Source organism: Physeter macrocephalus, chromosome 9 (assembly GCF_002837175.3).
Source record: "Physeter macrocephalus isolate SW-GA chromosome 9, ASM283717v5, whole genome shotgun sequence".
Lineage (NCBI taxonomy): Eukaryota > Metazoa > Chordata > Mammalia > Artiodactyla > Physeteridae > Physeter > Physeter macrocephalus.
The window spans coordinates 10619816-10634657 of record NC_041222.1 but is presented as its reverse complement, the minus strand read 5'-3'; the positions used below and the strand labels follow the sequence as shown (position 1 = coordinate 10634657).

General features: G+C 47.0%; 1 protein-coding gene across 4 annotated transcripts in view; it reads right to left on the bottom strand.

Moving 5' to 3' along the window:
• The window catches only part of TNC (tenascin C), a 95710-nt gene extending 84858 nt beyond the window's left edge, over positions 1-10852 (bottom strand). The window contains exon 1 of one of the 4 annotated variants that reach the window (XM_028493596.2): positions 10409-10852. The gene's annotated coding sequence lies outside the window, so the exon portion shown is untranslated. The remainder of the gene's footprint in view (positions 1-10408) is intronic. The other 3 variants (XM_024126180.3, XM_055087008.1, XM_055087009.1) reach the window with 3 other exon arrangements.
• Between the last annotated feature and the right edge of the window lie 3990 nt (positions 10853-14842).

Sequence of the window (14842 nt, the reverse complement as noted above, 5' to 3'; positions counted from 1 at the left end):
CAGGGTATATGCCCAGTAGTGGGATTGCTGGGTCGTATGGTAGTTCTATTTGTAGTTTTTTAAGGAACCTCCATACTGTTCTCCATAGTGGCTGTATCAGTTTACATTCCCACCAGCAGTGCAGGAGGGTTCCCTTTTCTCCACACCCTCTCCAGCGTTTATTGTTTGTAGATTTCCTTTTAAAAATCTATGAAGCTTTGTCAAGGCTTCAGTGCAGAATTTACCAGACTATGTTCCAAGACGTTCTTAGGTAGATGTTCTGTGGACAAGGGTGTTTGTGTTCAAATAAGTTTGAGGGTACTGGATTAAGCAAAGCTGAACACTAACTGCTGTAGGATTTCTCAGATCATGCACTCTTCTACCTCAAATCTCCCATTGGCTTCTAATCACACTCCGAATAAAATCCTAACTCCTCACCACTCCCTGCTGGGCTCACTTCCTCATGTCATTCAGATCTCTGCTCAAAGGTCATCTCCATGTCTCATCCTAATTAAGAGAGCACCCCCGTCACCACCAGCCATTGACCGATCCCTTACCTCGTTTTAGATTTCTTCTTAGCAAGTATCTACCGGAGATTGTATTGTAAGTTTGATTCCTTTTTTTTTTTTTTTTTTTTCGGTACGCGGGCCTCTCACTGTTGTGGCCTCTCCCGTTGCGGAGCACAGGCTCCGGACGCGCAGGCTCAGCGGCCATGGCTCACGGGCCCAGCCGCTCCGCGGCATGTGGGATCCTCCCAGACCGGGGCGCGAACCCGGTTCCCCTGCATCGGCAGGCGGACGCGCAACCACTGCGCCACCAGGGAAGCCCCTTGATTCCTTTTTTATTGTCTACCTCTTTCACCCTTAAGCTCCATGAATAAAAGGGCCTTGCATGTCTTGTTTTCCATTGTATCTCTAGCCCTTAGAATTACATATTGAGTGAACATATGAGCTATGAATCTCCGAGAACAGGACACAGTGTCAAGTGTTCTCCACTCTTTTAGCCACAGAACACTTTTTTAGGTGCATCTCATGGGAAGGCTGTTCCACAGGACACACTTTTGGGAACTGCTTCTCTAGTGGAGTCTTATTGCCAAGAACTACTTCAACAACAGATAACAACAGCAGCAATAACAATAGAATACTGATACTGAGTGCATTTCTGTGCGAAGCAATGCACTTGCACTATGTCATTTAATCATCCCGACAACCTTATGGAGTAGGTGTTACTATTTTGCCTTTAATACAGATGAAGAAAATGAGGCTTAGAGCAAACAGCAAGCTCTCAGACCCAGAGCTTTCTGATGCCAGAGCCATACTCTTAACCATTACCCAATCCTTTTCCTGGGCTGTGAATTTCTCTGTGCCCTAAGGTAGAGAACGCTGTATCTTCATCCCTCCTTTACCCTCTCCTTCCTCCCACTAGCTGTAGACAGATCTTTGTTATAACTGCCAGAGTTTCCGCCGTCTCATGTGACTCAGCCTCAGATTCCCCAGACGGACCTCCTCTGTCCTTGGTACTGGTTTTTCAAAATTCCAAGCAGTTCAGACTTTGATCCTAGGGGCCACCTCTGAAAGTTAAGGGCATTCCTTGAAGTCTGCATCCTGAGATGGTTTCCTGTCTCAGGGCTGGGCTGCCTTACCCCGTCACGCGTTATGACAGCACTTTGCACAGCCGAGAGCCTAGAAGGCTAAGCATGAAAACAATGTCAAGTTCTGGGCTTTCTGAACAAACTCTGGTGAGGAAGGGAAGTCCAAATTTGGGACACAGCAAGGACTCCTGCCCGTTGTTGAAGACAGCAGCAACTGTTTTTTTCCAATTGTACTTGATTTTAGATAAACTAGATACAAATTCTCCTTTTTAAAACTTTATCGGCAGGAGGAGCTGACCTGTGAGCAGACAGGCAATTCTAGAATGATGAAGTGATGAGAGAGAGACACACGGGGTGGGAAAGGGTGACATGAAGGGCCATCTACTCTGCTGCAGGAGGTAGATCCTGAACTGCAGAGGGATATGAGTAGGTGAAACCACAGGGAAAGACATTCTAGGAAAGAAGGAATGGCATTTGGAAGGGCATAGGAAGCATGAAATGGTTGGTGTGGAAAGCATGGATGAGAGCTGAAGTTACAAGGTCTGTTTGCAGACCAGGGCCAGATCATGGAGAAAACTGAATGCCAGGCTGGGGATCTGAATTCTTCCTATGGCCAAAAGAGAACCATCTGGAAAACTTTATGCCGAGGAATGTTGATTTCTACAACCCAACGTTGAGGGACAGATTGGAAGGGAAGGCTGGCGGATGGGGAGTAGTGGGGAAACTGTTGCAGTGGTCCATCTGTGAGATGCTGCAGCCTGAACTACCCTGATCATGGGGAGGGTGAGAGGCAGTGAACTGTTTTACTTGTCAAGGCAGTAGAGTCCGCAGGTTTGGTGTATGATGAGGTAGTAACCAAAAGTTGGAAAAGGAGAGGGAATTAATCCTAGAGCGTTGTCTTCTTTATAATATCTGCTAAGAGAGGAAATAGGTTGTGGAGGGGGGAACAATGGGGGAGTTTCAGTTTTGGTCCCTTTGAATTGTCTTGCCCTTGAATAAAATACATTTGAAGTCATTGCCTTGGAAGATCCTACTCTGGGGTTATATTCAAGAGGAATCATGGCTCCCCAGTGAACTATGACATCTAATGCAAGATACCTGGCTCCACCTCATAAATGGATAAGGAGCTTAAATAAGACACAGTCCACCCTAGTGGTTGCCATAAGTGCCAACTGCTAATCAATACGAGTGCAGTTGGGTTGGATGAACTGATTGATAAGAAGTTGTCAGAATCGGTGACAGTGGAGTGCTGGAGGCAATAGCAGGCAAATTCTAAGATTGGCGCCACCGATCCTACCTCCTGTTGGTCACATCTTTGTGTAATTCCTTCTCCTTGGGTGTGGGATGGCTCAGAGGCTTGCTTCTTCCCAACAGAATATGGCTAAGGTAATGGGATGTCACGTCTACCATTAGGCTACTCAAGATTGTGATATCTGTCTTGTTTGCAAGCTCTCGCTCTCGCTCTCTCTCTCTCTCTCTCTCTCTCTCTCTCTCTCTCTCTCTCTCTCTCGCTTTGATGAAGCAAATGGCTATGTTGGAGAGGCCCATGTGGCAATAAACTGAGGGTGGCCTCAGGCCAACGGCCAGCAAGGAATTGAATCCAGCCAACAACCACACAAGTGAACTTGGAAGCTAATCATTCCCCTGTTGCGCCTTCAGATGAGACCCCAATCCTGGCCAACTCTGTGATTGTAGCCTCATGAGAGAACATGAAGCTGTGCTTGGAATCCTGACCTACAGAAACTGTAGGGTAATTAATTTGTGTTGTTCTAAATGATCAAGTTTTGTGGGAATTTGTTGTGCAACGATAGATCACTAATACAGAGGACTCCTTGGCTCAGTTCATGTGTGTAAAGCTGTTCAGAGAATAAAACTCTGCTAATTTTTCCTTTCTAAAGAGTGTATTAACTCTGATGTTTTTTACATTGCCTCCATCTTCTAAGAGCACGAGAGAGGACCTAGGACTCAGTGCTGACCCTGTTGCCAAATGGCATGAGATCTTAGAAGGACTTTTCCCTTCTCTGTGTCTCCATTTCACCATCTTTAAAATGAGGCAAGATAAACTAGGCCAGCGGTTTCCAAAACTTTTTTTTTTTTTTTTGGTCGCAGAACTCTTTCATCAAATGACATTTCACGAGGAGGCTCAGTGCATAAAACAGATAAAAGAGGAGGGGCTTTAGTTGAAATGAGGTTGAGTGCTTGGCCTCCCCGTCTCTCCACGGCAGCCCCCTAATACCTCGGAAGAGCCTTTTAAGTCTAGTCTCCAAGCCCCTGGCTGGGAGGTTACCAATGAGCCCTTTCAGTTTCAACATTCTATGGGTTGAAGGGAATTTTTTTTAAACGCCCTACCTATAAATTGGAGCATTGTTCTGTGACGTCTCCGCATAGAGCTACCTCTGTGTGACCATCCCAGGACCCAGGGCATAAGTGCCTCGGAGAGCAGGCCACTTCCTGGGGGGCAGCACTAAAGGTGTCTCTGCCCACCGTGAGCCACCTCCCCAGCAGGTGGGCTCCTTCTGTTGCATCAGAGCTTCCTTAGGTATTTGCCTCTACTGGACTGTCTCTTCCCTAGGTGAAAAGTCATGGCTTCCTCATCTGGTTGTACTCACGGGCTTTATTATTATTGTTGTTGTTGTTTTGTATCTTGGTGCCTACCCTGGATGCAGTGTTCCTGAGGGTCTCTGGCTGGCAGGGAGTCCAGTGCTGCTCTAGGTTCTCTTGTGCTGGCTGTGGTGTGTCGCCTCTGCAGTGAGGTTACGCGTGTGCATATTGCATGAGGTGCCTAGCAGAGTTCCCCGGGGCACTGCTATTAGCCAGGCTTTCCATGGGTGGCATCCGTAGGCATAGAGCTTTCAACCAATATATACTGACTTGCACTCAATATTCAGTCTGTCATCTTTTTTTCTACCTACCAAATATTTTACCCGGAACACATCCCTGGGTGATTAAATTTAAGCTCTCCAAAGTATCCCCTTGCCTAATGTCTATCACTGGCAGTTCTCGTATTTGTATTAAGCATCACCCTGTCTACTGAACCACCCTTTAAAAATGTGACTCTTCCTCTAGCAAGTCGCCTGCTACCTTAACCTCTTTTCTCATCTGGAAAATGGGAATAATACCTGAATACCCAATGACACAGCGGAAGAAGGGCAGTCCTGGGAGTGCCTGGAGAGGAATCCCAATGCCACCACTTTCTGCTTTGTGCAAGTGACAACCTTTTGTGGCCTCAGTTTACTTAACTGTGAAATAATATTTGGTTGCTGGGAAAATCTGAGAGTGATGCAAAGAAAAGTTATTTTATACATTTATAAATTCCTGAGAATCCTGCTTTATTACAACTATCTGGCACGTGAAAATGCTTCATTCACCATAGGACACGGTTCAGAAGCCAAGCGGTGTTGCGCTATTGTTCATTGCCGTTAGGACAGCAGAGTTTCTTCAACAGTACCTTTCTGAGGACCTGATACCTGCCAGCAGGTAGCTAACCTCTGGGGAGATTGAGCTCCAGCACACAGGGTTCCTGCCTCACTGATGATCTTGGCCTCAATGGCCTACAGTCAGGTGGGGCAGGGGAGGACATCATCAGCGCAGTTATGATGTGCAGAGGTCAGTGGGGGGAAGCGCAGAGCCTCTGCAGGAACTGTCAGAGGGGTGTGTAAGCCCGTCTGCAGGGCAAGCACTTGCTTATGTGTGCGTCCATGCTTCACGTCTCAGGCTGGCAGGAGGGCTTCACCCTCCTGCAGCTTCCAGCCCAGTAGGGGAAACATATTACACTTGAAATCATACACTACTTATTTAATTACAGTTTCTGCAGGAAGTGGGCCCTGAAGAAGCAAGTTGGAGAGAGCAGCGGTGGCCACCTGCTGAAGATAACACTAGGGCCTGAAAGACACGCCTCTGACTCTTTCTGGGCTCTGCTCTGTCTAGCCCTGTCGTCAGAGATGAGCAGAATCTCAGTGTGGAGTGTGACGGTTATAACCACTTGCTCAGGACTTGGAAGTGGGTTTGAGTTCTGGCTCCGGCAGCGCCCTCTGAGCGGCCTTGGGGAAGCTACTTAAACTTTTCCAGCCCCAGGTCCCCTAGGTTTGAATTCGCGGGGCAGTTACACTTGCTGGAAGCAATTGTTGCTGATTAAATGGCATAATGCCTGTTGAGTACTCAGTAAATATTAGTTATTGCCATCATCCCCTCAGCCCCTCCCTGAAAAACGTTTCAGACACGTTCGTGTAGAAGTCAGTAGCAGCCAACTCACCTCCTCCAGGGTAAGAGTTGGTCAGTGGTTAATTCTGAAACAAGCTGTCTACTTTCAGAGTTTATGAAATATCTCTGGCTGTTGACATAGGGGAAGTTCAAGGACCAACCAAAGCTATTTGAGTTACCATGGCTGCATAATTAAGGGCTTGTGAATTTCAGGATATTTCAAAAAAAAAAAAATCTGAGACAACTTGGCATGAAATGATTTTTTTTTTTTTCATTTTCACTCGCAAATAGACTAAAAATACACACGGAAGGGATTTTCCATTCACAATCTGCTTTCAGCGTGGGCATTTGAATTTTTTTCCGTGATGGAGGGTCAAAGGGAGTGATGAAGTGTTGAACTTAGGTTGTTGCTAAAGTTAAGGAGAGGCGGGAAAAATGAGGCAACAGAGGAGGAAACAGAACAAGGCTTCAGGGCATAACTGAAAAAAATAGTCTGGTCACCAGGGTTAGAATCAGGTAGGCGCGTAGGCTTTTCTCCTCTGCAAAGAAGGTCATAGGGTTTGTAGAACCCCTTACGGTAGGTAAGGCCACCGCTCTCTGTCTCGGTTGGAATTATTGCCTATACTTTGCAGGAGTTTGGAGGGGTTTCCTTCTTGGAAAGGAGCCTTCACCTAATGTTTCCCACATGTTGAAGGTGTTCGTACTAGCCTGGGATTAAGTTCAAGGGGATTCCCTGTGATGTTAAAGTGAGAAATGATTGAACCATAACCCAGGGGGACTTGTGGCTCAGAGCTTACAACCATTTCCTAGCCATCCTGGGATTCACTGCCCCGAGGCTGGGCACACTGATTTCAATCTACCTCCCAATCAGCTCTTTTAAAACCAGATGCTCCGTTCACCTGGCTCTCAGAGAGGGTGCAGGCACAGGTTCAGCCCTGCTTTCCCAGCCAGAGCTCCCACCTGTCAAGCTCGGCCAAGGGTGGGATGAAACTCAGCAGTAATGACCTGACCGCTGCCTCTAGTGTCATTCTTCTCTCTCTCTCGGGGCTTGAAATTTGAACGTTTCTGTTTCCAGGCAGAGAATTTTACCACCATGAGCTGACCTTTCCTGAGCACCGTGAAAAGTGATATACGCAGGGCTATTCTGCAAAATCAATAGACACCAATGCCAGCTGAGGGCTTCTCTGCCATCTCGGGCAGCCACCGAAAGACATCGTTCAAGGTCCCATAGAGGCCCGCCCAGCCTGACGTCAGGAGACAATGCAGCATAAGGGAAAGAAGAGTAGGGTTTTGGTCCACAAGTTTGGGTTCAAAGCCAACTCTGCTTCCCTCTTATGGAAATCCTCAGATGCATCATTTCACCTCCTTGGGCCTTGATTTCTCTGGCCATAAAATGGGGCTAGTAATTTATAACTTGCAGTGTGAGAGTGAGAATTTGATGAGAAACCATAGGCAAACCATCCTATCACATATGTGATACGTAGTTAACCTTCCACGTTAACTATTTTGAGTGTGTGTGTGTGTGTGTGTGTGCGTGCATTATCATCACAGAGGGGTTGTGTATCGAGTCAACTAAATGGTTGTTCGCTACTCTCTGCATTTCAAACTGCCGTGACTTCAGCATGACTTATGTATTAAGCCAGCTGGATATTTTTTCCTATAAGAAAACATGGCTGTTTGTAGAAATCCAGGGGGAAGGAGAGAATAGGTGTTCATAGTCCATTGGGAGCATTAGAAAGAGTAAGATTAAGGGGGATATGTTTTTCATTCCGTCAGCTTGAATTCCCTTTCCAAATTCCATTCTGGTTATATGATCAGGCTACCGCTGCATTTATGGGTGGCCACAGTCTGGCTGGAGGGGCGGATTTAGTCAGAAAGAACGTTTTCTTCCCTTCTAAAGGCAGTTCAAGAAGCAGCAGCATTCAGAAGGAACGTGGCGGAATGGGCCCTGATTTGGGGGTCACGGGGACCTGGGTCTGAAAACCGGCTCCATCCCTCTGAGTTCTGCTATGCCTTCTCTCTGCTTTTCAACCTTTGTCACATAGGTACGGTCCCTTTCTCAGAGACCTGTGGATATTTAGTGAGATGAGGTATACAGAGATTTAGAGCGTGGGTTCTCCCTATGTTTTGTCTATTGCTATCATTACAATTAATTAAAAGAATCATCCTTTGCTAAGCATTTTAAACTCCCCACATATATGTCTGTCTACCGTACTACTTGGGAAATTGCTCATACTTCCACTGGACATGGAGGGGCACAAACCCTTGTCAAAGTGCAAAATTGCAGCCTGAACGCACACCACCTGGCTTCATGATTTTTAACTGTGTTTTGTGTGGTCAGGATTCTGTGGAAATTTCCCAGAGGCTGAGAGCCATGGGGTGAGTTTTAGACCCTCCACCCCCTGCTTCAATCAAATCGGGCCCACATTTACCTGCCATATATTAGGGTCTTGCCAATTCATTTCGATTTCATTTAATGAATATTTCCACTGCTAAAAGTAACTTTGAAAACCACTGTCTTAGAACATTAATCTTGGACAAGTCCTAGTAAATTGATAAGCAGGAAAACCAAGGAAAACCTCTATTTATTGAGCTCCTACTATGTGCCAGGTTCTGTGCGAAGTTTGATATACATATTATCTCACTTGAGTGTCACAAGCACCCTATGAGCTATAGATGGTCATCCTCTTTATATGGATGACAAAGCTGCCGGCTGGCAAGTTGGTCACTTTGGGCGGGGGAGGCAGTTAGTGGGAGACGAGATAAGGAAGCTAGGTTTTGCAAAGCATAGAAAAAAATAATCTTTAACAACTGTAGAGTTTGGCAACCCCCCTCTCAATCCTTATCCAATTCACATTGTTTGAGCAAATCAGAGAATATTCATATTCACTTTCTTTCCCCAAATGCCATCACCTCCCTGCAACGCACAGGTTCAAAGCACACTCACTTCCGTCTCCTGCAAAGGGCTGGATGCACACAAGGCTAGCAAACATTTCGCAGCTTTCAATAGCCCCGAAGAAAGCTCTCCCCACTCCTGAGTTGGCCTTGCCACACTGCAGGACGAGGCAGGAAGCTGGCTGGGGTGGGCAGCAGGTTTTATTTCTAAAGCATATATGGGAAAACTCCATAAAAGGGGGGAAGGGGTCCACAAAAACGTGAAAAAAGGCGTTCATTCTTCAAATGGGGCTCCCTGTCCCGCTATCCCTCTGGACGGAACGCATTTCCAAAGAGTCCCCCGGCAGCATGGTACTTTATAGCCGACAGCTTCAGAATCTGCAAATGCCCAAACTCAAAACATCTACATCCAACCCAGGCTTCTCCCTTTTCTCCCAACCTGTGCTAACATAACCTCCAGCTTGGAAAATACAGCCAAGAATCTGACCTGCCAGGTAGTGAGATGCCCTCAGACCTGGTGAGATAAAAAGACAGGGAGCCGGGGGAATAGGGGGTGAGGAACACAGAAGAAAGAATCCAAGATTGGCTAAGTGCCTCTTTTAACTTCCAAAGTGGTAGCAGTTTGGGGCAATGACAGCGACTACCCAAACTTCCAGTTCCTGAGCCCTCGCTCTTCCCATCTCTTTATATTTCATTTTCTCATAAAGACAACAGGAGTTACTGTCCCCATTTTAGAGAAGTGAAAACTGAGGCTCGAAGAGGTCACATATTTTCATCAGGGTCACATGTGTGGTGGTGGTGGGGATACTAAAAGGATCCCTGGCCTCAAAACCCAAGTTCCTAATCCCCTTACAGCACGGCTGGGAACAAGAAACCCCTGCGTTCCTTCCACCATCGGCCAGGGGAGGTGTGCTTCCCATCCCTAGGGGCAATTGTTTCTCAGGGCTTTCTGCGATGAGAGATGAGGAAGGAGAGGTGATTCTAGAAAAATATGGGATACTGCTGGCTCTAAGCACCCCAAACATGCCCAGGTACCCAGCTCAGGGATCAATGAATCAGGAGGCATCCATGGGGAGTCCCCCGGCCCTTCAGAACAGAAGCCAGTGTCCACCACTCCTGTCTCCTAGTCTGCACTTGTCCACCTGGCCCTAGGAGTTACCTTCTCTGTTCTGTCCCCCAGCCCTCATCCGTTTCCTTGTCTGACTACAAGGTGGATATTGTGGAACACAGGGATGGATACACAACTCTTTGTAAACTGTAAGGTAAGGGCTGTTGAGATGTAAAATTTTATTGTTCTTCTACCATCGTCTATCAATCTCCCCCAACCCACCCCAAAGTAAGGCCACGAGCAAACTCCACTTTCAAACTCTACTTCCTTAACCCTCAAACAAAAATATTCACAGGTGAATCAGCCAGGTAGGGAGTTAAGAGTAAATTCTTACTTTCCCTCAGAAGAAGGACAGAGATAAAACACTTCCTAAAAAAGTTCCTTGCACGTGGAACTATTCATAGAACTAAAACAAGCAGACAGAAATCTACAAGACTGGAAGGGGGCAAGGAGAAAACAAGTCAAGGTGCATCCGATCACAGCAAGTACCCCATTTTGCCAGCAGCCGAGATAAAACAAAAGTTTTATAATTAGGACACCACAACCTATTTGGTCCCTAGGACACCACAACCTATTTGGTCCCGGAAATGCAAACAGTGTATCACATCTTTGGAAATGGGGTGAAACAGACTTACCTTTTTGGAGTTAGGAAAGACCTAGATCCTTGTGTGAACCAGCTCCATGGAATAAGTACCTGGATGTGCGCAGCGAGGCTCCCGGTGCGCTGCCCCAGTGTCACCCCGAGCCTGCTGTCTTTGTGCGGAGGACAGGCGGGGGTGTGTGTCTGCGCGCGCGGGAGAGCTTGTGACAGTAGGCAGGCTGTGGCCAGTGCGGCCAGCTTTGGCTGGTTTATATAGCGAGCTCCTTCCTCTGTAATGGGACGCCTCGCCTCCAGACATCCTTTCCCACTTTTTCAGTTGGTGAATTAAAGGAACAGCCCTCCCAGCGGAACAGGGTTAGCTCCTGAAAGACGCACTCACTCCCTGCTCTCTGCCAGGAAAAGAACTTATTTGCATACAATTTATTGCAAAAGTAGGAATTCCCTCTCCCCTCGCCTCCTGCCCCGGACCCGGAGCAGCTGTTAGTAACGTGGGATTTTTGCTTTGCTCCGCAAACGGTTTTTCTAATTGTGAGACAGAAGCCCAGGGAGCGAGACGGAGAAGAATCAGCAGCTCTGGCTCTCTCACCAGGCAGGCTGGAGACATGGAAACGAGACCGGCGGCTAGCCCGCCTGGGCTCTGGGCAGCAGCTGCTCAGTGGCACCTCGGAGAGGGCAGGGGGGCTGAGCCGGATTCCTGGAAAGAGGAGATAAAGCCTTTCGAAAGCCTGGGGTGTTTGGGGTTTCTCAGGGACAGCAGAGAGATAAGGGATTCGTTCTCAGCAGGTGGGAAAGGCACTGAGAACACAGATCAGTCCGGAGTCTCCTTTGGGGAGACACAGCCACAGTCCTGTCCAGCTGCCTGGAGGCGGTATTGTCCCAGCCCCGTGGCACTACAGGGGAGCAGCTTTTTGACACTGAACATGCCCTGTGCCTGGTCCTGTCTTCTAAGCTGCGTCTCCTAAAGAAAGGTCTCCAAGGTTTCTTCTCAATGCTGAAAGGTGCCCGCCATAAGAAAAAAAAGTAACAAGTTAATCTTTGAAACATAAGCTGCGCCTTTGCTCTCCAGCCTGCTGTGGATTCTTGCCGAGCTCTGAGTCATCGGTGAGTTTGGTGGTTAGCATGCATTGGGTATCCTCAGGGCACACACAAGCATGGGAAGGAGCGGGGGAAGAGGCCAGGCCAGGGCACCCACGCTTGAGCTTGTCACAGCACTTAGTACTTTTGGGGATCCTGGTGGGAAATGAGGCATCATGTAACCTGTAGCTACCGCTGGACCCTCCTTTATTAAGTCTATATTAGGTGCCACCCAAGGTACTTTATAGACGTTATTTCATTACATCCTCACAACCAGGAAGTGTGATAGGCACACGTGCTGTCCCCTTTTTACAGACGAAGAAACTGAAGTTCAGAGAAGTAATGGAACCTCACCGAGGGAATATACCTGGGGGGCGTTTAAATGACAACACTGGGCTCCACAGTTCTTTCCATTACACATCACTGCCCAGGGACCTTGTAAGATGATATTTCAACAATGTTTTACGCCCCATTAGCTTGTAACACTGCTTGTATAAAAATCACTGCCATATTTGTATATGGAAGATATGTTTCTTTGTTCCATAGAGCCAATTCAGAGATCCTTGATTTTTTAAAAAATCAAGTATGAATAACAGAGGTTTCAATTATCTGCCTGTTTTCAGTACTGAATGATATCACCCCCATACTTATTATTATTGCTGCGGGCCTCAGTTTCCCAATCTGAAAAAAGTGGGACAAGATTAGGTCACCCCTGTGGTCTCTCTGGCCCCGGTATCCTAGGATTCTCTGCTTAAGTGACCCTCCCAGACAACAAGAAAGCCCATAAATAGTCATGTCATAAGACAATTCATTTGAACTTTTGAACTATTTTGGCTGATTCAAATGTTGGTTGTTTTGGAAGTTTTTAACTCTGTGTTTTAGCTAAAGCATATTGTAGTAGCATGAGGCCGTGTCTTTTTACCAGTAGTGAGTGCTTCCATTTCTCTTGGCTTCTCAGAGTCTACTGAGTTTATCTCCTGGGTTAGGGAATAGACATATTAGAATAGTGTATTATACATGTCACATGGCATGTAGACTACATTTACATATAATGCATAATCAATACATATTTGCAGTCGTATGTATATTTAAATGGAATAAGAGCACATGCTAGAAAGCTGGGTGATAACGTATGGCTTCTTCTGGGAACCTCCCAAACCCAGCCCCCCATCCTTGTAGTATTCCTACTACAAGTGGCTCAGCCAATCACAGGGAAAGCAAAGCCAAATATGACCAGGCTGGCCCTCAAGGCAGGAAACAGGCCAGTGGAACAAACAAACAAGAATATTATTAAGCATTAAGTTAACTATCATAGAAGTATATTCCAGAGATGATTAGTTTTATTTGTGTATTTTTAGCAGAGGCTACTTGTAAAAGGAGTTTTCTCCAAAACCTCTGTGGCATCTTAAGCCATACCTTGGCTTTTAAGTAAGAGGAGCCCAGATAAGGCACTTGTTTTCATCTATCTCTGGACTTTTTTCAGCCTCCCTTCCAGGCAAATGGGTCTGGATACACCTTGTGCTCTCCAATACCTGAACCTTTGCTAACGCCGTACTCTACCTGGAATCCTCACCTCCACCTTCTCACATCCACTTGGCATCCAATTCTGATCTAACTTCACCGTGTTGCTTCCTAGATGTCTTCCACAAGAAATGCTTCCATGCATGTTGTAACTCTGTTAGGACATTCATTGCCTCTACATGGTATAATTATACGTATGTCTTGTTTTTCTTCCTACATGCTAGGCCTCCAGAGGGCAGTGATCACACCTGCTTTTCCTTGCCTAGCACAGAGCCTTGGGTATTGGAGGAGTTCAGTAAATGTTTATTGAATGAAAGAAGTAATGGAGGAACAAGTGAATGTTTGACATGCTGTGCTTTATAATTAAATTCTTCTTTCTTCACCCTTAGAACGTAAGAGGGAAACTAGATTCCCCAATATATCCATTTCACAGGTGAGGAGAGGGGGCCCAGAGAAGAGAAATGACTTACCCAAGGCCACCTCGGCTGCTTTCCATGAAGATGGTCATCAAGGTCAGAACTGAGCAACTAAACCACATTAGACATTACAGCGGAGGATGCTTATGGAATCAATATCCATTCATCCTCCTGTCTGGCAGAGGCTGCGCCTCTTGGCCTCCGGTGTCTTATGGTGGCCCTCTGCTCAGTACGGTAAACACTTTTTCCCAAAGCTGTGTATTCCCTCTGTAACCTGCGTTAAGTCCTGAGACCCTTTGACTCACTTGCATTCATCACAGCAGCGTGCACGCACACCAGTGAACGTGACCAAAACCAGCCCCCTCAGCCCTTCCACCACTCCAGACCTTCCAACTTAGCAGGAAGGTGAGAGGACAGAGTGAACGCTTGCAAACTTCACCTCTGCACGGAGTTCTCGGCCAAAGCCTGATTTCGTTGTTGCTCGTTTGCTATCCTCATTCACGGGTTGCCAGTGGCGGACGTGCTTTGGAAGCCCGAGGGAGTGTGGAGGTTCACCTCAGGTGAGATCATTCTCATTACCCTGGAGGTCTGTTAGGTGCAATGCTTTTTGTTCTTTCCCGAGATAGATCAGCCAGGAAGTAGAATATCGGCCAGGACTGGCACTATCTGAGGAAGCTGAGCGTCCATTTCTTTGAGAAGTCTAGCATTTACTTCCCACGGGACCCCTTGATTTCCACCCTCACCCCCACCCCCCCGCTTGCTTACCCACTTCTCCCAACCTCCTCCTCCTCTTCTTGGGATTCATCTAGTGTGCTAACTCCCGTCCAAAAGTCCCATGTGACTCTATATTTGCCAGAAATCTCTCCCAAAGCAATGAAGGAGCTCGGGTCCAACACAGTGGGCTAGTTTTGATGATGAATGATCCCCCCGGCCCCAAGTGGCAGCCGAAAGCTCACACTTGGCACAGCTGTGTTGTGCCTGAATCCCAGCTTCCACCTAAAGTCTTTCTGGGCTCTGCAGGGGTTAGCAGGGGAGAGAAGGGAGTTGAAACCACCAGGTGCTGTCTTGTTTGCTAATACTTTCTAAGGATGACCTCTTAGCTGGAGCCAAAGGGGGAGAGGGAAGGATGCAAATGACGAGCATTGACCAGTGCTGAGTTGGAAGGTCTGGAGTTGTAGGAGAGCTGAGGGGATGGTTTGGGTCACGTTTGCTGGTGTGCACGCAGGCTGCTGTGATGAATGCAAGTGAGTCAAAGGATCTGAGGACTTAACGCAGGCTGCGGAGGGAATACACGGCTTTGAAGCCAAGGCAGATTGGATTTTTTTGACTGATTTGTCACAACTGAGTTAGATACTTGTGAGGATGTTTCATTTGTCCCTTTTCTTTATTTCTCTTCTTGGTTTTTCTTAGATTTCTTTTGTGGACAAAGATGGATAAGAGTGGCTCACGTTGACTGA